Raw genomic sequence first — 25,274 nt, 5'->3', positions numbered from 1 at the left:
CATTTTTTATTCTGTTTACGTAGATGATATACAAATAGGCTTCAAATCCTGCAACCTTGCAGTGTGTGAGAGGCAAGTACAACAGGGCTTGAACAAAGTATCTAAATGGGCAGACGAAAACGGATTTAAAGTGAACCCGAACAAAAGTTCCTGTGTGCTTTTCACAAGAAAGAGAGGCCTCTTTGCAGATCCCAATATCCAAATGTATGGCCAGCAAATCCCTGTGAACAAAGAGCACAAGTTCTTAGGTATTTTTCTTGACTCTAAACTAACATTTATTCCACACATAAAATATCTCAAGGTGAAATGCTTAAAAACAATGAACTTACTGAAAATTTTATCCCATACAGCATGGGGCAGCGACAGAAAATGTTTGATGAATCTTCACAAAAGCCTCATTCGATCACGATTGGACTACGGTGCCGTGATTTATCATTCTGCATCCCCGAGCGCGCTAAAGATGCTGGATCCGGTTCACCATTTAGGAATTAGACTGGCCATTGGCGCTTTCAGAACGAGTCCCATACAAAGTTTATATGTAGAATCAAATGAGTGGTCACTTCATCTTCAAAGAACATACATCAGCCAAACATATTTTCTGAAAGTCCACTCAAATCCACAACATCCCTGTTTTAATATCATTAATGACATGACATATGCTACACTCTTTCGCAATCGACCCTCTGTAAAACAGCCTTTCTCGCTGCGTGTGAGGGAGCTTAGTGATGAAATGCATGTTCCACTCCTCGAGTTTCGCCTAATGCATATCCAGCCAAGCTGCTACCTCCTTGGGAGTGGCAGCTGGTACAGTGTGATATATCTTTCCTGCAAGTTACAAAGGAAGCCCCAGATATCGAAATTCGAATGCATTTCCTGGAACTCCAGTACAAGTACTCCTGCACGGAGTTCTACACAGACGCATCGAAGTCACGCGAGGGGGTGTCCTATGCAGCCGTCGGCCCATCCTTCTCGGAATCCGATGCACTGCATCCGGAAACAAGCATATTCACGGCTGAGGGAGGCCTACGCACTACTGTCGGCTGTAAAGCATATAAGGAAAACAAAAATAAAAAAATCTGTTATATATACGGACTCCCTAAGCGCTGTGAAGGCTTTGATGTCATTTTGTAAGCACAAAAATCCAGTAATCAATGAACTATATTCCGTCTTATGTAAAGCGTATATATGTAACCAGCATATCATCATATGCTGGGTGCCAGGTCATAGGGGCATCGAAGGCAATGTTCTGGCGGACCAGATGGCCGCATCAATTGCAGCGTATTCTGTAAATCCTACCGCTGCAGTCCCTGTCACAGATCTGAGGCCCTTCTTGCGCAGGAAACTGCGAAACTACTGGCAAAGCTTGTGGGACATGGAAACAAATAATAAGCTCCACATAATAAAGCCACAATTAGGTTTCTGGCCTTCTGCAATAAAATCACGTCGGACAGATGTCCTATTCTGTCGTCTTAGAATAGGACACACATTTGGCACCCATAACTTTTTACTCACCGGAAATGACCCTCCAACCTGTGGCAGATGCGGAGAGAGGCTGACCGTGCTCCACGTCCTCCTGGAGTGTCGGAAAGCCGAATTTGAGAGACGGAGACATTTTTCTTTAGCATACCGTCAACACATTCCTCTTCATCCTGTAATGTTTCTCGGTCCAGAACCGCTTTTTAACACAGAAACAGTCCTAGGTTTCCTCAGAGATGTTGTCCTACACGTTATTAGTCCCATACATTCGTAGCGCTTCCTCTCTAGAGAGGATGCCGCTGTGATAGTCATACTGTATAGCACAGGCCTCCAGGCTTTTGTGTTTCAAGGGCTCTGGCGAGGCAGTAGTGCTCCAGGTAATTTTAACATCTCACATATCTTTTATAATGCATCATTCTCTCACGATGGATTTTATTGCACATAGAACATGTCATTATCATCGACATAATTTTATAACAGATAGATTTTACGCACTCTAGAGCGACTTTTTTTTTTTAAGGCCCCTTTACAGCCACGCCTCATGAACCTCACTGAACTTATAACTACATTGCGAATTCATCAACACTGGCTTGGCGCTCTTTGGCCATACCTGGCCCTTGCGCCAATAACAACCAAACATTCATTCATTACATGTACAGTACCTTAAATGTATGTATGCGGAAAGCATTTCAACCTCTTTTTGCTTTTCTGGCATGGAATAAAACGGCATTTTGTCTCTAAACCACTTACTTTTAAACTATTCCGTTTGGTTCATTTTTCTAACTTCTGCAGAATTGCATTCACATCTTCCATAGTTAACCGGCTACGTTTTCATTCTTGCTTCCTGAAATATGCCCTCCCGTCATGCTAATTGGGAAGGCCTTCTGTTAGCAATGGGTATTGTATTTCAAGACTATCAGTGCAATGTTGCACGAAGAAAACTATTCTTGGAGTAAATTATTGCTCAGGTTGATATCATGATACTGCCGCATGGTTGTTATTTAACTCTGCAAGAGACTGGTCCTGCCATCCTACCAAGAGTGCATTTCATGGGTATTATTGTCTTTCTAGTGACATTAGTTTATGAGGCTCACAGATATGTATCTGTGTCAACAATAACACCTGACATGGTCTCCTAATTTTGTGCAACATACACTACATTTAATCAGATAAAAGTTGCATGTTTCGTCTCTTGGACCAGTCTGCTCAGTGGTAAGAGGTCAAGACCACAATTGGGAATGGCTAACGAAGATTTGTGGTGTCTGTCCTGAGTTATGCATCTGACAAGATTTCGTGGTGGCAAGAAGACATGTCAGACATCATGTGATCTGTCTAATTATTGTGCACAGAGTTATCAGCATAATATATATCCTTAATGCTATAAAGAGTACCTCCAGGAAGCAGTCTATATGTCTTTTTGTTGCTTATGGCAACAAAATCTAACATCCTTTGAAGCATGCTCACTTGCTGTCTGATACACAAAATGAAGAATGTTGCCTTCTCTAAATTTATTAGCAACAAGAAAGCCACTCTGTAAGCAATTATATACATACACAGCAACACACACGAAAACCTACAAATGGGGAAAAAATACATACTAAGCTAACAATTAAAGAAACCAGACACTCAACAAGTGTTACATCTTACCCAAGTATGCACATTCAACCTGAGTTAGAGAGATAGATGCATGGACGACTCCCACACTCCTGTGCATGCATCTGGATATGTTAAGCCTCAGCTACTCTTTCATAACTATCCCAATGTTTGTGAAATCTGGTGTACAGCCGCAAGAACAATTGCTTGACAGGTGGTTCACCTTTCAATGAGTTCTATAAGGAGGATGCATCAACTCTTCCAGCCAATGTACACATTACTACATGAAAGCAACAGCACACCACCATACAACACAAATTATATATTTTCCACGTGTTATTAAACTTACATCATTAAAGTACATTAGAATTGGTGCTAAGGCTGGTGCACAATATATGCATATACTTTAAAAAATCATAAATAAGGCAGGATCTTGGAATATGATTGAATATTCTTGGAACTGCTTTGATGATACAAAAGTCAAGGCTTTCATTTTGGCATCACCCACTCCAAATCGTTTCCTTTTTTTTTTTCAATTGAAGCATTGACAAGGTTTGTGCCACGCGCTTCGACCGTGATTCTTCCTTGTTCGCGCCTTTTAAAAGCGCACGGGCGTGGCCTTAAAATAAGAAAATCGCCACAGTAACGCAGTGGTCCCTGCCTACTTTGTCATATACTTTACCGCATTACATTACATGTGCTTCACCGCATAACATGACTGTATTGCGGCAAAGCTGATTTTAAGGAACTGACATTATGTAACGGACCTTTCGTTATTCTGCTGCTCGCACGAGCATAAGCTCGCAAAACCACAAAACAGACTTGGCTTGCTGCTGGTTGATTTTCTAGCTAACATTTCAAGACGTCCACGTTGTTTACACGAAAATCGGTCAAGTTTCTCGCGATCGTACGCGCTTCAAAAGGCAGCGTGACCACCTATTATTAAGGCAGTCATAAGCGGCGACGAAATCTACACAAGGTACAGGCTCGTCCACTCTTGGGTGAACACGGCTCACCGTGGCCGCGCTCCGCGGGGCGCCAGTGCGTCCGGCGCGGCGGCGCATCGAAGCGAAGCGGCGCAGGCGCACACGGACCCAGGGGAGGTGCTTCGCGTCGTCTGCTACAGAGCTGGAGCGCGCCGCTCTGGCTTTGCTGTAAAGTACACTTCGCTAGACCCAGGTGACTGAGCGACCGAGGCGGCGTTGCGGGAAGGTGCACTTCACTTACTCTAGCATTTTCCAGCTGGTTCGGTCTACAGCTTGTGAAAATCCTGCTTAATCAATATACATTAACAGAAACACGCTTATCACCACATAAATCACTTAGCATGTTTTTATAAGTGATGAGGGTAAAAATACAGTCATTTTTTCGCGCTCTTTATTAGGCTGGGGCGTAGAGGCGACACTTGATAGTTGTGTCAGAGACGTCACCCAGCCAGAGGCTGTTCTTAATTTCCCGAGCGATAAAGGTCGGGTTTGCAGCAGCCGCCGCAACAATGGTCATGTATTCAGCTTCAGTGGTCACTGTTTGCCGGGCTTTACGGGGAGCATACGCAATTCTTCCATCCTTCTTGTAAGCCTGGACTATTCGATTCACTGTTTTCAGTGGCCTTTTTGCCATCTACGATATAACGCGTTGAGGATAGTTTTGTAGGCACAGATCAACAATGCGTCGTCTTTCTTTTTCCGGTACCCGCGACATGGCCAGTTTCCGAAAGTGCACCGGGGAAATAAAATCCTGCACTGTTACAGCGTTTTTATCGCCGAAGTCGATAAATGTCGAGCCCGTTGGCCGACCACCGGCATGCTATCGGCAGACGATACCGGGCCGGCCTCATGACCGCCGGTTTAATTATCGTGGCCACGTTCGTCTAACACACGGACCGGCCACTTCCCCACGACGGCAATAGCATCGCTTGTTCAAGGCAAGCGTTCCTGGGCCGTATTCATATTTTGGTTTTACCCACTCAGCCTCGCCACCCCCCTAACCCCTAAAAGAAAAGAGAAATCAATTCCTCCTTTTCTCCAAATTTATCCGATGCCCACCTATACGGCGTAACGCAGAGGCCATGTGCCGCTTCGGGACGCATACCGCACAATTATATGCTAGTGAGAATATGCATATGACCTATTCAGAGGAAGTACTGAAATGAAATACAAGCGAGTAACGACTTAATTGCCCGGCAAGACGTAATTTAAGCTAGAAAACAGACATGTAGATTATAGATTTTCCACTTGAATTACCTATTCAAAACGGACAGAAAGGGCATTCGCATGCAGAATGCATCGACTCCAAGGAGAAAAAAACAAACAACCAAATAAACGACGGCGCCACATGTTTCACTCCACCTAATCAATGTAATCAAATAACTGACCGACGATTCCTCTAAATAAGAATGCGACTTCTCACGTCAGGTAGCCGTCAAAGGACCGGCACCGCTTCGGCGATTTTAACCAATCTGTGACAACAAAAATGAATTTTTTTTATATGATGCAGAAAGATGAAAAGGGGAGTAAACCTGCCGCCAAATCAGTTGCTTTGCAGGGGAGAGCCCTTTCCTACATCGCGTAAAGCGCTCCATGCACCCCTACCAGCGACATTAACGCGTCAATAAGAAAGCTGCGAAGTAGCGGATGTCACTTCTTAGTTGCTGTCGAAGTAATATTATTGCCCTCCTTAATGGTAAAATCGATGGCAACCATGATGATGCATGATTGAACAATCGCTCTCTCACTTTCTGTGGAATTTATTGCGGGTTTAGGTCGCTTCTTTAGGTCAATTAAGCAAATTCGTTCTAGCATCAAGACATGCGCGAAATGGCGCGCTAGGCTCCATCACATGATGACTCCAACGAAGAAGAGCGCGCCTAATAGGTTTCTCGGTATGCACTACACCAAGTGCTGCGAGAGTAAAATAAAATGGCACCAGCCTAATAAAAAGCGCGAAGAAATGACTGTATTTTGCCCTCATCACTTATTAAAAACATGCTAAGTGATTTATGTGGTGATAAGCTTGTTTCTGTTAATGTATATTGATTAAGCAGGCTGTTCACAAGCTGTAGACCGAACCAGCTAGAAGATGCTCCATTTAGTGAAGTGCGCCTTCCCGCAACGCCGCCTCGGTCGCTCAGTCACCTGGGTCTAGCGAAGTGTACTTTGCAGCGAAGCCGGAGCGGCGCGCTCCAGCTCTGTAGCAGACGACGCGAAGCACCTCCCCTGGGTCCGTGTGCGCCTGCGCCGCTTCGCTTCGATGCGCCGCCGCGCCGGACGCACTGGCGCCCCGCGGAGCGCGGCCACGGTGAGCCGTGTTCACCCTAAGGGTGGACGAGGCTGTACATAAACTTCCACAAAGCTATTGGGCAACGCCATCATTAACTGGCACAGGCGCCCCCCAGGAGCTGGCAAACACTGCGATGACATTCACACAAACCACGTCACCTTCCACAAACCTATTGAGCAACACGATCAGTCACAGGCACAGGTGAAGCCCGCAAAAGACAACATGAGCAGAACTAGTACGGCCACACTCAATCACTTCGCCACAAGCTCTCACATTTAACGACATCAAACAGCCACAATCACGTCTCCGCAGTCACGGGCACAGGCGAAGCCCGCAAGGGCAGAACGGAAGCACTGAGCTCTCGTCGCGTGTACTACCTGTGGTAGCATATACTGTAACTCTAGTCGCGTTCATCGCTTTAGCGCCACCTATTTAAAAATAATATACGGAGCCAAGCCAAATCATTATTTGGCGTCTATTTGGGTGAACCTAACGCTTTCGGGCCCAAAGCGTTCGAACGACCAGGGCAATATAACGCTTAGCCCCCCCCCCTTTCCACTCCGTTGACCGGGTCCACGACCTACTGTATAAGGTATAAGGTTATACAGTAGGTCGTGACCGGGTCGAAGCAACCATAGAGTTTCCTACAAGAATTACTAGAGGGAACTCTGGCGCTGCAGTCGTTGCAGTCGCTGCAGTCGTGGCCAGAGTAGCGCACGCCGGGTTTTTCCGCCGTGTCGTAAGCTGTTCGTACGGACGCTCCTGTGGTCGAGGCTTCAGCGACTTCGTTCGTAGCTAAGTACTTTTTTTTATCTTTATTAGCTAGTGATTTGAAGTGTTTTCTGTTGCATGGAGTAGAGGCGCAAATTTTGAATTCTTGGTAAGAGTAGCAAACGTACCGGCTTTGTCTAGGTCTGGCGGCTCCCCTGTTAGGCCTAGTTGGTAGGAGGGACCTATTGATAGGCTTAGTTAATTCTTTCAGCTAGCTCCTCGGATTCTTACATGGGGTAAGGAGTGATAATTTTTTATTTTAGTTTGGGATAGCGGTCGATGTCGGCTTTGCTTAAGTGATTTGGCGAATTTCCTCGTTGGGCCTAGGGACGTAGGCCTAGCGATGAAATCGAAGAACGTGAAGGCCGCGGGGGACGGGGAGCAAGTGCAGTGCGACGAGTGCCTGCGATGGTGCTTCCTCGACGAAACTAAGTTCCAGAATTTAGCAGACGCCGAGGGGTCTAGCTTCACGTGCAGGTCGTGCGAGGGCGTCAGGGAAGCCGTCCAAAAACTGGAAGGGAATTGGGCGGCTAAGTTCGACGAGCTTAAGGCAGACCTGAGGGAGGAACAGGAGAAGCGGGTAGCACTGCAGGCGAAAGTTGACAATTTCGTCAAGGTGGAGGCGGCCCAGGCCGCGCAGTTAGTAGGGACCGTGGCCGAGCTTGAGGCAGAAAAAGAAAGGAGCGCCGAACTGGAAAGGCGCTCGACGCGCTGGAGACGCGGGCAGCGGAGAAGGTCGGGTCAGGACAACAAAGTGTTGGCAAAAACTCGGAAAGTAGGGTAGACCCTACAGGCGAAGTGGGAGGCAGGGAGCCAAAGCAAGCCGTCGTCAGCTCGCCGCCGGTGAAACGGCGTAGTTATAGTGAAGCTGCACAACGCGCCCCGAGTGAGGCGACGCTGCAGCCACAGGGGCGCCAGCGGGCGCAAAGGGAGGGGCAGCAGGCACAGGCTGCAGTCGAACGGTTTGCACGTAGAAGGGTCCTGGTGATAGGGGACTCCAATGTGGGGAGGGCCGAACAGGGCGTGATGGCGAGAGTGAAGGCGGACGGGCGAGTACAGGTGGAGGTGCAAGCGGGCAAGGGTATGGCGGAAGCAATGACCAAGGCGCGGGTAGTAATTGGGGTCAGCACGGAGAGCGACAGCTTGGTCATTATGCATTCTGGGCTCAATGACGTGCTTAATTAAGGGGAGAAGCCAGGACCTTGAGAGGCACATTGAGACTGGGCTGAGTAAGCTTAGAGAGGCCTCCTGGAGGGTGCATGTGACCATATGCACTATCCCAGAGGTCCTGGGCCAGGCTTACCAGGTAGAAAGGAGGGTGGTTGAGGCCAATCGGGTCATTAGGAGTCTGAGCGGACGACTCGGGTACAGCGTGATGGAGGTCAACACGGACGTGTACGGAACCGGCTTCCGGCCTTTTGTGCAGGATGGCATTCACTACAGTGGTGCCACTGGCAAAAGGATAGGGGGCAGGATGGGTCGCCAGGCAACCGCTTTTTTAGGGGGACCCAGAGCCCTGAAAGAAGCAGTGTAGGCGTGGACGATTCGAGGCAGGAGCCACAAACACGCAAACATTGGTACTGTAGGAGAGGTGACAGGAATACGCGCAAGAGCCAAATTAAGTCAGACATAGGGTTCATTAACATGCAAGGTGGCAGAAATAGGCTAAAATGGGAGGAAATCGAAGAACAACTAAGGCAGGAGAACTTAATTGTTTATGGGTTCGTAGAGACACACCTTAGGGACATGGAACAACCGCCCTGTAACCCTGATTATGCATGGGAATACTGCAACAGAGTGCAGGGTAGCAGAAAGGGTGGGGGAATTGGAGCACTCATTCATAAAAATACAAATTGGCAAAGGGTCAAACAGGAATGCAAGGAGCATTTATGGCTAAAAGGAAAAGTAGCAGGGGCGAAAACCCTTCTAGGCTTTGTATACCTTTGGACAGGATCAAATGCTAAAGAGGAAAACAAAAAAATTACCGACGATTACGTTACTTCCTAATGCGAAATTTGAGCGCAGCAAATAAGCTGTTTCACCTTTTGGATAGATTGAGGCAAAGAAATCGAGCAACACATGTATGCGCTATCACATAATTTTTTTTTATTTTTCACACGTATTCCTTTAACAAAGACTCCACTAACAGTTCTTGACAGTCATGAAGGAAGCTTTGTGGTCGGAGAAATAGACTGATATATGTTCGACTTGGTACACCAATGCTTGATTCTCAAAGACGAGATCTATACAAGTGCCTCGCGAGGTTGTCACAGCCGTGGGGGAAGCAGAGGCTAAGCGCCGCCGCCGAGAAGACCCTGCCGTTCGCGCCGCCGAAGCGGAGGCTCATCGCCGCCGTCGAGAGCAACCAGCAGTAAGCGAGGCTGAAGCAGAAGCTCATCGCCGCCGCCGAGAAGACCCTGCAGTTCGCGCCGCCGAAGCGGAGGCTCATCGCCGCCGTCGAGAGCAACCAGCAGTAAGCGGAAGCGGAGGGGGGCGGCGTGTACACCCAGCGGCAAACGATGGGGGCAGAAGCGCGCGCAGCAAGCGGACAACACGATAAAGGGAGGAGGGAAGAGATAGCAGCGACTGACTGATGCCGCTGACGGCGATAGTGAGTCAACCCCAGCTATCCGCCACACAAGAACAGGGGGGGGGGGACCCTTTCCTCCTCTTTCTGCATGGCGGCGACGGTGTTCTATGCAGTCACGTTATCTTGACTCTCTAGCGGCGTCAGCGGCATCCAGCGGTATCAGTCGGTCGCTGCTAGCGCTGGGGGGATGAAAGGGGGGCGGAGCTGGTTACGAGGCCGACGACGACGCCGACGACGACGCGAAACCCAGGAACGGACGCCAAAGAGCTGCGCTCTAAAAAATGTTGGACTGTATAGCAGCGGACATCAATGAGCTAGGAAAAGGATGTGAAGTAATTGTATTAGGAGACATGAATGCGCATGTTGAATATATGGATGGGTACACAGACTCCACAGGTAACATGCTGCTGGATATGTGTGAGAGGCTTAACTTAGTTGTCTGTAACTCTACTGAAAAGTGTGACGGGATCATAACATGGGAGGTCGACACTCGACAATAGATTATGCGTTAATGTCACATAGGATGTACCACGATAAAGCCGGTCGTGGGATGTACGATAGATTAGGAGCCATGATTATAGATGAACAGGGCTCCAGAAGTATAGGTAGCGACCACAAACGTATCAAGTTGAGTTTTAAGAGGGAAACTAAAGCACGAAAGACGCGCGAGGAAACGCCAGATGTGATTTTTTACTCAGAAGACCAAGTGTAAATAGCGGCCAAACAAATTGAAGAGGAAATATCAGAGGGTACTGAAACTGATTGGACTTACCCAAAGTTAATGAGACTATTTGAGCGTGAGCTAGGTAAGGCGCGAGTCAGGAAAACAAGGCAAGGGATACGAAAACTCAAGAGCTGGTGGGATGAAGAGGTTAAGAAGGCCGTAAAGAAACGTCAGGAAGCCTCCAGGGAACACAGGTATTCCAAAAGTAAGGGAGAACCTGAAGCAGAAGTAGAGAGGAAATGGGTAAACTACATAAAATGCAAAAGGGAAGCATCCTATTTGATCAACGAGAAAATCAAGACAAAAGGGTCCCAATGGCTGTCAAAAATAAGCAATAAAAAAGATAAACAGGCAGCTAGAAAATTCTGGCAACATCTGAACTCCTTGGGTAATAGGACAAGCCTAGAGCAGAGGTATATAGTAACAGCTCAAGGTACTCGGTTAGAAGGAGAGGAGGCAATGGAGCATATAGGAACCATGATGAGGGGAAAATTTACAAAACAGACAAATGGTACATGCAGTACGTCGGAGAGGGATAGCCCGGTCAACCCACTGCTTTCGCTTGGACAAAGAGAGTGGGAAAGGGCCGAGAAGAGGGTACCAAGTAGCACATCGGCAGGCCCCGATGGTATTCCAATAATGTTAATAAAGAAATTGGGCCCGAAATCTAAGAAAGCATTGAGGGAGGTGGTGTTCAAAATGCTAGTGGATGGTAAAGTACCTGACGAATGGAGGCTAAGTAGGATGAGAATGATATATAAGGGAAAGGGGGACAAAGCTGACATAAATAACTACCGGCCTATAACAGTGACGTCAGTGGTTTACAGGGTGGTTATGCAGATTATAAAGGACAGACTGCAGGCATGGGTAGAGAACGAGGGGGTACTTGGAGAGCTACAAAATGGGTTCCGGAAGCATAGGAGGCTAGAAGACAATCTGTTCTCGCTAACACAGTGCATTGAAATAGCTGAAAAGGAACACAGACCCCTATGGCTGGCTTTTTTGGACATCAAGGGAGCCTATGACAGTGTACTTCAAGAGGGCTTGTGGGGCATTCTGGAAACTTTAGGAGTGCAAGATGGAGTAACCAATTTCTTAAAAGATATCTATGAAGGTAACCGGGTGATTATACAATGGGAAAAGCAGGTTTCGGAGCCTGTAATGATTCGGCGAGGGCTTAGGCAGGGGTGCCCATTGTCACCTCTGATGTTTATGCTGTACCTACAAGGTTTAGAGGCCAAAGTACAGCAAAGCGGACTCGGTTTCAACCTATCATTTATCAAACAAGGAAAATTGATTGAACAGTCATTACCAGGACTGATGTACGCGGATGATATTGTATTAATGGCTGACAATGCAGAAGATCTGCAGGAATTAATGGACATATGTGGTACAGAAGGAGACAGGTTAGGCTTGAAGTTTAGCAAAGAAAAATCAGCAGTCATGATTTTTAATGATAACATTTGCGGCGAGCATAAGATACAGGAGGCCACGCTGGAGATAGTCGATAAATACAAGTACCTTGGGGTGTGGATAAATAATGGCATTGAGTATCTGACAGAGTACGAAAAATATCTAACGACTAAAGGTAACAGAAGTGCAGCGATTATGAAGAGTAGGGCACTGTGGAACTACAATAGGTACGAGGTAGTACGAGGGATATGGAAGGGGGTAATGGTACCAGGCCTGACTTTTGCCAATGCAGTTCTATGTATTAGAACAGAGACCCGGCAACAGTTGGAAATTAGGCAACGTGGTGTGGGCAGGCTCGCTCTGGGAGCACATGGCAAGACACCAAATCTAGGAGTGCAGGGGGATCTGGGATGGTCTTCTTTCGAGGGCAGAGAGGCTAGTAGCAAGATAGCATTTGAGGAGCGATTGAGAAAAATGGGGGAAATTCGGTGGGCTAGGAAGGTTTTCAGTTACTTATACACGAGTAATGTTGACACGAGGTGGAGGAAGCGAACTAGAAAATGACAAGCAAATACTTGGGCAGTAGCGGGGGGGACAAGTAAGGAATCATCTGTCAAGAAAAAGGTTAAGGAGACAGAGAGGGGTATGTGGAGTACAGAGATGCAAACCAAATCGGCATTGGAGACCTACAGGACGTTTAAGCAAGAAATAGCCAAAGAAAATATTTACGATAACTCTAAGGGAAGCTCATTGTTGTTTGAAGCCAGGACAGGTGTACTGCGGACTAAAACGTACCGAGCCAGATACCAGGAGATAGATTTGGTGTGCGAGGCGTGTGGAGAGGAGGAGGAAACGGCTGAACACCTGATACTTGCTTGTAAACAACTTCACCCTGCAGTTGAATCTAACGGGGAACTATTCAAAGCTTTGGGTTTTAAAGACAGTGAAAGTAGAATAGACTTTGAACAGGTAGAAATAACTAAACGGAGACTATCTGATTGGTGGATAATATCAACGCAAAAGTAAAGGAGTAAATACATAGGTATGCATGCATATAGAACCATTAAAGGCTAGGTGGCGCGCGCCGCCACCGCTCGATTCAAAGAGTTGAGCCTCAATCATCCATCCATCCATCCACTTTATCTTACAAACTTTCTCTTACAATTACCGAAGCATTTTCGTTACATAAAAAACAGGGCAAAATTATCATTGCTGATTAGATATTGTACTCTTTGTTAGAAAGTTTATTGGTTCTTCGTCATTATAAACGCAAATAGTGTTCAGCATCATCGATCTTTCACGTGACCTCTGGCCTGGATTCCCTGGATTTAAAATTGTTACCGGTATTTTCGAGTGCACGGCGGCACAGATTCATTCGTTCGTTCACTCAAGACTGGTTGCTTCTTTGCTTCTAAAGCTAGTTTCTTGCGCTTCGATGTCTCACGTTATATAACTTGGGATGAAGTTACGTGTTTGCGAGCGGACATGTAAGCTCGGAAGTTGTGTTTCGGTCGTGAGCCATTCGGAACAAGTCTGCATCGAAACGGGAGCTGGATTTTGCTGCGGCTGACAACGGCAATAACGGTGAGTCGTTTAACACCGCTGCTTGAATCGTTATATAATATCCGTCTCATTACCTTCCAGGCGAGCACAAGTTAACGAACACCCGCCGTGGTTGCTCAGTGGCTATGGTGTTGGGCTGCTGTACCGTTGTCAGATGGGAAGAGGACTTGGCAACCAGAGGCGCCGCGTCCCAGAGCTTTCATGTACTCATCAACCCAGCATCATTCGATACATTGACCCCGGTACTCCCCCACAACCCGGGCTGACTGGGTGGGGGGACTTGGTTCGGGCCAACGGTCCTTCCCGGACAAGGGGGCTGTTGTGGTGCAGCCCAACTGAGGGACTGCACTCAACACACAAACAGCCATGTCGGTCTTGCAGGGCACAAGCCTGACTGACCCTCGGACTGCCCTGACGCAAAAGAGGTCAAGGCATACAACCATGGAGACCACCAAAGCCGTCCGCGGAGCAGCGCGACCACTTGAGGGTGCACCACCACCGGTTCCAGCTCTGGGTTCCACTGAGCCAAACAAAACCCCGTAGATCGACTGGCGCACACGGCCGAGTCGTGCGACCTTTGGAGCATGCATCATAACTTAATGGATAGCTTTCCACCTGACTCGTCAAAAATCACGGCAGGACGAGCCCACACTTCGAGAAACTTCTTCTCGCCCAAGCGGTGCCGTTCCCGGGTGAGGTGGAACCAGACCTCCTTCCGTGCTTTCGCAAGCACTTCGTGAAGGCCCGGTGCCCGACCCCCGAAAATGGCATCGCAGCGTGCCAGCCAAACTTGGTATGAGCACTCGGCGAGGAGAAGCACGAACTGGTTGATCGCCTGATTGGGCAAAGGGTGCAAAAATCGGACTGTCTCATAAGGAACGCCTGGGAGCCTAAATAGACTAGCAACTCTTTGGAGAAGAGCTGCAGGAAGCAAACACTGCGTAAAGGTATGAACTGAGTCCTCACGAGCGCCACAGAAAGGACACACTCCACGAGCCGGGATGGCTGTGAAGGGCCTGTAGCTCAACGGCAGGCACCCTCGCGCCAGGCGGTACATAAAGGTGGCTCGCCTGGCGTCGAGGAAACCGGCCGTAATGAGCTTCCAGTTTGGCCTGTGAATCGACAGGTCGTACCTTTGGCAATGTGGGGGGAGTCCTGGGGTGAGGATATCCACTAGCTCTTGGAGTGGAGCTGAAACTACGTCGATGCCTGGGTGAACCTTGCGGAGGCTTACCAAAGAGTTGGCAGCCGCCGCATAAATGGTGGACGGTGTTTGGATCGCACCGCTGGTGCGATCGGTTGTTGGGAACTCGGCGCTGACGCCCGTGGTTGCACCTGGGTCGCAAGCCCCAAGGGTAGCGTTGGCCTGGCGGCCTAGGGTACAACTGGAAGCATCCGAAGGTCCCGGCAAAGCATGAGTCGACTGGTAACAACAAAACAACTTGTTTATTTTAACATCGCAAAGAGTTGGCGGTCAGGTTGACCGAAGTAGAGAGACGGGAGAGCACTTTACTCAACAGAAGAAATCGGAGCCCTCCTTTTGGCGTCCGGGGGCAGCTGTTTTTATACTCTCGCAGTTGAGGGCAAGAAGGAACCCCTCAATAGACGAGCACGTGAACGTACAATGGGCTAATGGTGACGCACACTGTCGTAGCGCTGCCGGTCGGGCACAATGACTGGAATGAGAGGGTGATCCCTGCTTTCGCATCGCCTGGTTCAGGCACAATGACTGGAATGAGAGGGTGATCCCTGCTTTCGCATCGCCTGGTTCAGGCACAATGACTGGAATGAGAGGGTGATCCCTGCTGTCGCATCGCCTGGTTCGGGCACAATGGCACATACACTCACACACGCACATGAAGACACGTGGCATCGGAACATGCCTGGAAACGCCTGGAAACACCTGGCGGGGAGCGTTGCGGCGACGCCGAACGGGCCAAAATGTCTGCCGCCCCGCCGCAGTCGCGCCGGCAAAACCGCGTGTCGCAGGCGAAACGCAACAACGGGGTACCTGAACGAGGAACACAGTGGGAAAATGTGCTCTGCGAGAACAAGCGGAGTCGGGTGCTAAGAAAGAAGGAAGTTAAGCTTCGAGTTAGGAGCATATCCGAGTTAAGAGCGACCTGGGTCCACCTGACGTGTAGTGCAGTAGCCACGATGCCCAGGTCGGGAATTCCGAGTCCTCCCTTGTCCCTGGGCAACTTGAGCACCTGCCTAGCTACACAACCAGTTGTACCTTTCCAGAGGAAGCGAAACAAGACCCTCTCCAAGATAAGCTTGGTTCGGGTTGGAATAGGAGACACACACGCCACATACGTCAGAAAGGAAAACAGAAGTGAGCGAAGGATTGTCGCTCGAGCAGTCAAAGGGCATGACAACGCGCTGAATTCCTGAACCCTGGCTTCAAGCTTCTCCTTAGCCTGTTGCCAGTTTTCGGGAGAGACCATCTGGTTCGAACTGGAAGCCTAGAATCCGCAGCCGCGTTTTCACGGGGAGACCATGAACGGGCTGCGGACTGGAAGGAGTGGAGTTCAAGTACATTGCTGCACTTTTCGACCTATTCAACCTTGCACCGCTCGCCCCGCAGTAACTGTCCATGACCTCCAGGACGCCGCAAGCTGATGCTTCGTCAGGGACGACAATGGACAAGTCGTCTGCATAGGCAAAGAGTGCAACCGGGGGGGAACCTGGTGGAAGTAGGAACCTGCCAATTCTGCTGTCACAAGACAACCTCTGCAGAAGCGGCTCAAAAGCGAGTACGTAGAGGGCAGGTGAGAGCGGGTCCCCCTGTCGTACACCACGTCCCACAATGAACGACTCCGAGAGGCGGTCTCGTATGAGAACAGCAGAAGTCGGTCGAGAATACAAAGCTTGGACCATATGTCTAAAACCCACACTAAAACCAGCCTCTTCCAAAACACGGAAAAGGTACCTCTATGGCTAATGATATCGAAAGCCTTCTCCTGATCGAAGGAGCAAAGAATACCTGGAAGTTTCCTGGTATTTGCCCACAGGAGCTGGCCCTCCGGAAGCTGGCCCCAAAACGCGTTCCTGCCACGTGACGGCGCTGCCGGCCGGAGCGCCGTTTAGGGCGCCGTAGTTTCTCGGGGCGTCTGCATACCTCCGAGCGGGAAAATGATTTGGTAGCGCTTAGTTTTTGCGTTTGAATGCGTTAAAATCTGACCAGACTTTTTTCTCTACATTGTAGATGCTGAGAGAATTTAATGATGTTTCGCTGCTCTCATTTCACATGGAAACAGCGAGCATCGACTACGCAGCCGACACAGCGACGGTTTTTGCGACCTCCTCTTGCCGAGATTAGCGCGCTTATGCTTTACCGAAAATATAGTTCATAGGAATTGCCGCGCAAGGCCAGCGCATTGGAATAACCTTGAATGTGTCGCCCGCACATAAGTCACATATAGGGATTGTAACATTACTTTAAATGGACGAAGTTCATGCAATATATCAGCATTGTGGTGAAGAAATTCTAGAAAGTACAAAGCGCTTGCGACTTAATACATGTTTATTGGAAATAACACAGTTATTGCATAACATCACATTTTTACAAAACGCAGGGCTTAACCTTCTTGGCTTTGTTGGGGATGACACACTGATTTAAGCTTTTGAGGAAAAAGTGAATACGTGTTATACAATAAAACCTAGACACCGATCGTGCTAGATCAGCGGAATGCCTCCTACAGCCAATCTGTGGCACATTGGCTGCTAGAAACAAGAAATACTTCACAACTTTTGCGTGCAGTCGCGTAGTGCTAAATGCACGAGTGAACCTGTCCTCGAGTGTCTGAATGAGGTTGTATAGACATGCTGAGGGATACAGAAGCCCCGCCCCCCGCCCCCCGAGACGCGGTCCCGTATGCAGAAGTCGGTCGAGAATACAAAGCTTGGACCATCTGCCGAAAACCCACACTAAAACCAGCCTCTTCCAGAACACGGAAAAGGTACCTATGGCTAATGATGTCGAAAGCCTTCTCCTGATCGAAAGAGCGAAGAATACCGGGAAGTTTCCTGGTATTTCCCTCCAGGAGATCTAAGGTCCCTCACTGCTAAACCGTGAAGCTGAGTAGAGCGCCTCTGGACAATACATGCCCGGTATGGACCCAAAACAGTGCTGAGCATTGGTGTGAGTCGCGTACACAGGCACTTTGCTATAAGCTTATAATCACAGTTCAGAAGCGTGATTGGACGCCATGCTCTCAGATCGGAGCTCCTCGACTCGTCCTTACAAAGGAGAGTGATTAGCCCCTCTCGTTGAGACGCTAAGTCCCTTCACCGAGTAGCTTGTTCACCAGTGATATGAACGGCTTCACTAACATGTAGTGTCCAAAATTTAACATAAAATTCGACTGTCAGACCATCGGATCCTGGACTGCGATTACGCTTCATATACTTCAAGGCCGAAAATAGCTCGTCCTCATCTATGGCTGAGTCGCACGCTTGTGGCGGCTCAGCTGGTGAAGCAAACTGAAAGACAGCTGGAGAGGCAACTGGAGAGGCACACAAGGTCATGTAAAACTGCCTCGCCAGTGCAAGAACTCCATCTGGTGAGTCGACTATGCTACCATCACTTGGATCTATTACGGAAAAGAGAGTTGTGTTCTTCCTTGAAAGATGCTTACGTAGGACGTTTCTGCTGCACCACGCTTCCATTTCCCACAGCTCTGCTCAGGCCCTCAAGCCGTCCCAGCGTCGCTGCAGGAGAATCCGAAGTTTCTTTCGGAGTGAGGCCAGAGCCGAAGCAACACCAGGCCCGCCAGACAGTGGCCTCGAGAGCAGGAGGATCGCGTCGGAGACGATTTTAATCTCCCCACGCTCCTCGTGCGCTCGAAGCTTGCCCCAAGACCTGAAACACTCACGCACTCTGACCTTCACGTCATCCCATTCTGTGCCACTTAGATTCGCTGTGTTGTGAAGCGATCGAAATTTAGGAAACGCGAGAAAAATACAGCTGCACTATACCGACCATGAGAGTTACTTTGCACTGCACCGTGGCCTACGAGACTGACAAGCTCACGGCGCCTCCACGCTAGCCACCCTACCCGCGCCCCCGACGGAAGCGCCAAATTTTACCCCAGTGGGAAGAACGCGTAGCGGGGCCTCCCTAGACAATGGCGGCGGCGCCGCGGTCTTCACACCTCCCAATTCTAGCCACCCTAACACGAGGTCGCGGGATCGAATCCCGGCCACGGCGGCCGCATTTCGATGGGGGCGAAATGCGAAAACACCCGTGTGCTTAGATTTAGGTGCACGTTAAAGAACCCCAGGTGGTCAAAATTTCCGGAGTCCTCCACTACGGCGTGCCTCATAATCAGAAAGTGGTTTTGGCACGTAAAACCCCAAATATAAGTTAACGAACCAGATCCTGCATTACATATGGGCAGTCAGGATCTCAGTGGCTGTTTCCTAAATAAACCGTTACTTGCGAGGCTGTCGTTTACACACAACCAGGAAAGAAAGAGCGATATCGGAACGCGCGTCTCATTTTTCATCTTATTGTAGCCGTGGTCGTAGGTGACTGAGTAGCCTTACCAATATACATATGGAACTTTTTTTTTCGAGTCCGCCGGCAACGTCTTTCTTCCACAAAACCGAATAATCCTTTGGTAAAATGAAGTGAAAGTACAGAATTTAATGTATTAAACAGTTGCAAGCATGATAATTCACCCATATTTCGTACTTGTTGGTTCCAAATGTTCTTGCTGTTCAGCTTGGTTTACCGTAGGGCATTTATTTTTGCAGTAGCGAAGTGGTGCATCATGTTCGTGCAGAAAAATAATGCATCAGTTCTAATAGCTTCATGACTTTCATGCATTTGCTTGTGGAACCAGCAGTGTGATCTCTTCTAGTGTATAAATGAACGCACAAATGTTCTCATTTGTGATCTTAATAATACTTAAGCTGTTGACATGCATTGTAGTTAGGAAGACATCAATTTTATGAACAATAGCAATATTTATTTAACATGCTGCTTAAGCACCCTAGAACAGACAGTGCACATTTGTATGTGTTCTGTAGTCGCAAATCATAACATATATGTCACACCTTTATGCATTTCATATTGCTAAACTTTGCTTTTTCAATTTCTGATTCAGTCAAAATTTCTGTTCCAGACATGCAGTAATGAGGACGGCACCAGTATAAAGCAACACACTCCACGCACTAAACAGAAGCTGCTGCCTGCTACAACAAGGTCATTGTGTGGACGTTGGCTACTACTACAAGGTAAACAACACATGGTTCAGAAGTAAATATGTTTGATATATGCTGTATTGGCTTGCTGTTTGCAGCAGATATGAATGTTTGTTCATATTTATGGTTCAGTATAATTGGTTCGAACATAAAAGAAAACACACATAAGTTTGGCTAATCTGTGCTGTATCTCATGTGTCACCGTTTTGCCCCAACAGAGTCACGCCAAGCACATCTTGGTCATCACAGGAGCTCCTATCTGCGCCAACAGCAAGGGGCTGGAGCCGAATTTGCAAGGCTTTTACACCAAGAACAAAGAAGCGCATGCAGAAGAATATGGATGAGATATCAAGTCTGCAGAGGACTGTGTCAAGACTGAAAAGAGCTTCAGGCACCATTCCACCAGCACGGACATTTGGCTGAGTCATCCAGGTAACTCAAGAAGGACTTTCTAGAAATTCTTCGTCTTCAGATGCACCTGCAACATCTGACCAAGCACGGACGACGCTGGCCAAAAGATCGAGTTCCGTCAGTTTGCCCTTAATCAGCTTCCTAGCCATGTCAATTCCGTTTGTGCCAAGTGTAATTTTTCTTCTGTAAATGCAAGCTTTCTCATTGCCCATTTTTGTTAGAGATCATTCATCCTCATCCAAACATAAAGGTCAACCGATTCTTCGCTGATACTACTTAATACCAGTCACTGTCTAGTAGCCTAACATATCTGTAGCAGTATCTTCTAGTGTATGTTGTCATGCGCAATTCCTCTCCTGAAATAGCTGATGCAGCATTGGCATGTGTCTTGCATTAACCTATGCACATGTGCTGTGCACCATTTTACTTTTCTTGATGTTTTTAGCCTTCAATGCTTGCAGAGCAGAGTGGCTTCTCTCTTGAATGCAAGCTTTCTCATTTTCCATATTCCTAGTCTCGTTGATGATTGCTCCTCTTCCTTGATAGCCTGGGCCTTTGTGCAAGCTACACTGAAGTGATTGATTGCAGAATCTGGTTTCGCTGCCCCACTAGGTTGTGGTAACTGTCTTACGTTCCTCGGATGTGGGGGCCTGGTCAGTTGCATTGGTAAGCAGTCCCTCGAGGTAAGCATTTGCTCCTGCAGTCCGCTAAGCGACATAGACTCCCAGTATACACACACCGTAACTGGTGTGCCCCGTTCGTTCTGGCCTGCTGCAGCCATGGGCAAATTGTGCTTGTGGCCTACCTCGGCCATGATTTGCTCAAAACGGAGACCAGCATATGTGCTTACATGGTTCGAACTGTATGACGTTGATAGCCGTATGGGTGGAAAGGCCCGCAAGAATGGCTGCCGAAGGTGATGCCCACAAGAGCGACTTGTCCACATTGCGACAAAGTGGGACACAAAGTGTGAGCCACACATAGTGGCCCTCAAAAGAAAATAAATGTGCAGGTTGGAAAGGAGTTAACGCTAAAATGCCGGGTAGTCCATGTCGCTGTGTTGGTTGCGGCAGCAGATGCCTGCGTCACCTGATTGCTTTGCAATGGAAGTTGCTAATCTTCAACGGCAACTGTTGGTTCAAACAGGTGCGAGGCTCTGTCCAATCTGTTTGTACCGCTGGTTGTCGCTCATTACCAGACCACCACATGCGACAAAGGCAAGCATTATACCTGTAAGATGGTTCGTAGCGGATGTATAATGTATTGTCTGAACCTCATGCGGTGACTGATTGCTGTTTAATTTTGCTGTTATGTCACTTGGTTGCGGTTGCAGTGTTATGTTTTTTTCAAATATTGCGGCCTGGTCGGTTGCACTGGGAAGCAGCCTCTCGAAGTAAGCATTTGCTTCTGCAGTCTGCACAGCGACAGAGACTCCCAATTTACACATACCGTGATTCGTGCTCCCTGTTCGCCCTTTCCTGCTGCAGCAATGGGCAAATTATGCCTCTGGCCTTTCTCGGCCGCGATTAGGCATGAACGAAGACCAGCATACGTGCTTACATGGTCGGACGTGTATGAAGTTGGGTGGAAAGGCCTGCAAAAGTGGCTGATGAAGGTGGTGCCCATGAAAGCGACTTGTCCACATTGAGACAATGTGGGACACCAAGTGTGAGCCACGCATTAGCGGCCTCCAACAGAAAAGAAACATGCAGGTTGGAAGGGAGTCAATGCTAAAATGATGGGTAGTCCATGTTGCTGTGTAGGCTGCGGCAGCAGATGCCTGCGTCACCCGATTGCTTCGCACTGCAAGTTGCTCATCTTTAACAGCGACTGTCGCTGCAAACAGGTGGGACACTCTGTCCAATCTGTTTCTGCTGCTGGTTGTCGCTCGTTACTAGACCACCACGTGCGACGAAGGCAAGCATTACGCCTGTAGGTAGGCGGCTGAATGTACCGTAAGAGACCCGTGTATGTGAATGCTCACTGTTGCCATATGGTTCGTAGCCAATGTGTAATGTGTTGTCTGAACCTTATGTGGTGATTGATTGCTGTTTAATTTTGCTGTTATGTCACTTGGGTACGGTCGCAGTGTTATGTTTTTAGAATATTGCGGCCGATTGGTTGCACTGGGAAGCAGTCTCTCGAAGTAAGCATGCGCTCCTGCAGCCTGCACAGCGACATAGACTCCCAATTTTCCTGCACCGTGATTCGTGCTCCCCTTTTGCCCTTTCCTGCTGCAGCAATGGGCAAATTGTGCCTCCGGCCTTTCTCGGCCGCGATTAGGCATGAACGGACACCAGCATACGTGCTTACATAGTTCGGTGCGTATGAAGTTGATAGCCAGATGGTTGGAAAGGCCCGCAAAAGTAGCTGATGAAGGCGATGCCCACGAAAGCGACTTGTCCATATTGAGACAATGTGAGACACCAAATGTGAGCCACACATTAGCGGCCCCCGAAAGAAAAGAAACGTGTTGGAAAGGAGTGAACGGCTAAAATCCGGGGTAGCCCATGTCGCTGTGTAGGCTGCGGCAGCAGATGCCTGCGTCACCCGATTGCTTCGCAATGAAATTTGGGAATTTTTCACGGTGACTGTCGCTGCAAACAGGTGGCACACTCTGTCCAATATGTTTCCGCTGCTAGTTGTTGCTCGTTAACCTGGCCACCACGTGCGACGACGACGGTGAGCCGTTTACGAGCTCCCGTCAATGATTCCAGCGTATCTCGACATGCAAATTTTATTTCTGCTATTGCACGAGAATTTACACTGCTTGCCTTTTCCCATTGAAGTCGCGCGTTCTGTTCACTCACTTGTGGCTTCTTTGTACGGGCGTCAGTGGAGGCTCTTGGCAATTAGAACGCACCAGCTACGCGGCAGCGAAGGCATTGAGGCCTGCCGCATAGCCTGCAAGGCAAGCACGGCGCGTACCAGCGTATGCGCCTGGCAAAAACCGGCCATATTGGATTTTGCTCTAAAAGAAAAAAAAAAGTGTACTTCCGCTTCCGGATTGAGCAACGTCATCTGGCGTCCACCTAAGTAAGTTCCATGCGCTGCCGCTGCTTATTTTCGAACCACTGCGGAAGGTACAGTTTCCCTTCTCTAACTTGGTTCTTTATTCTTTGAGTTGGTGTTGCAGCCCGGCACACCATGCACCTTTTCGTTTGTGGTGACGTGCACCTTTTTCTGAATCGAACAAACCTTAAATAAACATATAACTACGCCGAATTAATGCTCGCGGATCCTTGTAAAATGCAATTTACGGTTTCATGTTGAAAAAACATGACCTAGCTGAAATCATCGAAGGCAGATCAACACGTAACACGTCCAACAGCACTGTATGCAACACAAGCACGAGTGCAGGCGAGCGCAATATCGTTGTCCTTGCTTTAGCTGCAGGACACCAAACGCGATGAGAAAACTTCGCTCGATTTCATCTTTCAATTCCGTTAAATAGATTACTATCGGTGTTTCTGTATGTTGTAAACTCGAAAATGACAGCATTAGCTTCACCTGACCTGTACGAAAATTGTGGGCATGTACTGCTTCATTCACGATTGACAATAAACAACGTAAGCTTACTTGTATGACGTGTTTCTTTTTTTTGCCAGTTGAGGCCTCTCGGTCACCTGGCGATATGATAAAGGTATCGATAGTCGTTTTAGAGTATCGTACACGAACACCGCTCCGAAAGCGGTAGCAGAACACCCAAAACTAGGGAGCGAGCAGCACAACGAACCCCACCAGCCGCTACCGCAGCGGCCATATTGCTCACTACGTAATGATAATTTTGCCAGCGCCATCTCTCAGTCGCATACTTTAGTTCACAAAGCCACCGCTACTCTTATTTGCGTTGCACTGTGGAATGTGGAAGGTACAGTTCCCTTTCTCTAATTTTGTATAGGTGTTCTGTGGGTATTCTAGCCACCCTAGCGAGCTTCGGCGCGCGTCAGAGCTTGTGTCCCGTGGTTGTGAGCCTCTTCCTCCGACCAACGCGAAGCGAAGTGTTCGCTTGTCGGCGCGTGCAAGTGGTTGGGGCTTTAAGAAACTCCTCCGTAGTGCCTAGGCAGAGTAATATATTCAAAGAGCAAAAGTTCCCACATTTCCTCTCCGCACCCGCTCTTATATACGCGCGCATGCGCAAGTGCCACGCCCCGCTGTACCTACTAGCAATTGTAAATACGCGACCGGGATCGGCCCACGTATGGGGAGTGCTTAACGCGCCTGCTGCAACGCCATGGGTCGGGCCGGTATTGCGCTATCTTCGGGGTCGGCCCACGTATGGAGTTTTTTTGCTTACCACAACGACACGAAAATTTCCTTGGACGGTAGAGGTATACAGCTTCGCTGCAGAAGGCGATAGCAGTTGTAATGGGAACCAACCTTTGCGTTGCCCTAACCACAATGATTTTGTAGTTGATATTGTCACGAAGTATTGACAGTAAATAACACAGCTTTAAAACTGTGAATGGCAAAACTATTTATTAGGCGAACTAGTGCCCACAAAAGCAAGTTACACTCAAAGCACAGCTACAGCGGCGAACACGGTCGGCGATCGTCGAAATCTGATCTGCCGGCCAAGCGCGTCGGCTTTTATACACGAGTCATCGATGGTGCCCGCGTGTCTTCCAGAAAATTCTACAGAATTCGCGTTGCACATGCAATCAGATTACACAAGCTTCGGTGACAACAGAACCACCGATAACATTCGAGAAACTTACGATACATGCGGGCGCGTCCCGCGCTGCGCGATAACATTTGTTAGACGGTGAAAAGTGCTCATCCAAAAAGATAAACAAGTCCACGTGTCAATAGCGCTGCATTTTATGAAGTAGCTCTCCGATTTTTCGAGCTAAAAACACGGTATGCATAAAAGCCAAACCCAAGACGTGGGCTGGGCGAGGCGACACAATTGGCGCGAAAAAGATTTGTATCGCTTCGTCGGGCACAAACGTACCGAGTGAACGCTCCTGGCGAAGCGCCACCAGGATCACCGCTCTTTTAACGCGCGGAGCGCTTTCAGTGAGGGCAAGATTTGCAAAGGGCGCAAAGGGGGATGCGGAATACTCACAGTTACTATTCTTGCCGCACCACAGCATGGCAGCGAGAACGATATTCCTTCTCGCTCTCTTTTGTTCCCGCAACCAGCGAGCGTATGCGAGCGCCGTTGATGGCAGCACCGCGATAGATGGCGATAGCGGAGCGTGGCTGCTCCGGGCGCAGTCGCTGCGGCTTCGCAACTTTTGA

General features: G+C 48.5%; 1 long non-coding RNA gene across 2 annotated transcripts; it reads right to left on the bottom strand.

Annotated features, from left to right (window-relative positions):
• LOC142566091 (uncharacterized) lies at nt 1-25,194 on the bottom strand. 2 transcript variants are annotated; one of them, XR_012824965.1, is made up of 3 exons: nt 25,099-25,194; nt 1,513-1,573; nt 1-221 (listed from the first exon to the last, which is right to left on the bottom strand). It is a non-coding gene; the product is annotated as an uncharacterized LOC142566091 (long non-coding RNA). The 2 variants fall into 2 exon arrangements; XR_012824966.1 differs by lacking the exon at nt 25,099-25,194 and adding an exon at nt 22,841-22,979.
• Nucleotides 25,195-25,274: the final 80 nt, after the last annotated feature.

This window comes from Dermacentor variabilis, unplaced genomic scaffold (assembly GCF_050947875.1).
Source record: "Dermacentor variabilis isolate Ectoservices unplaced genomic scaffold, ASM5094787v1 scaffold_12, whole genome shotgun sequence".
Lineage (NCBI taxonomy): Eukaryota > Metazoa > Arthropoda > Arachnida > Ixodida > Ixodidae > Dermacentor > Dermacentor variabilis.
Note: the sequence above shows the minus strand (reverse complement) of the source record. Positions and strands in the feature narration are given on the sequence as shown.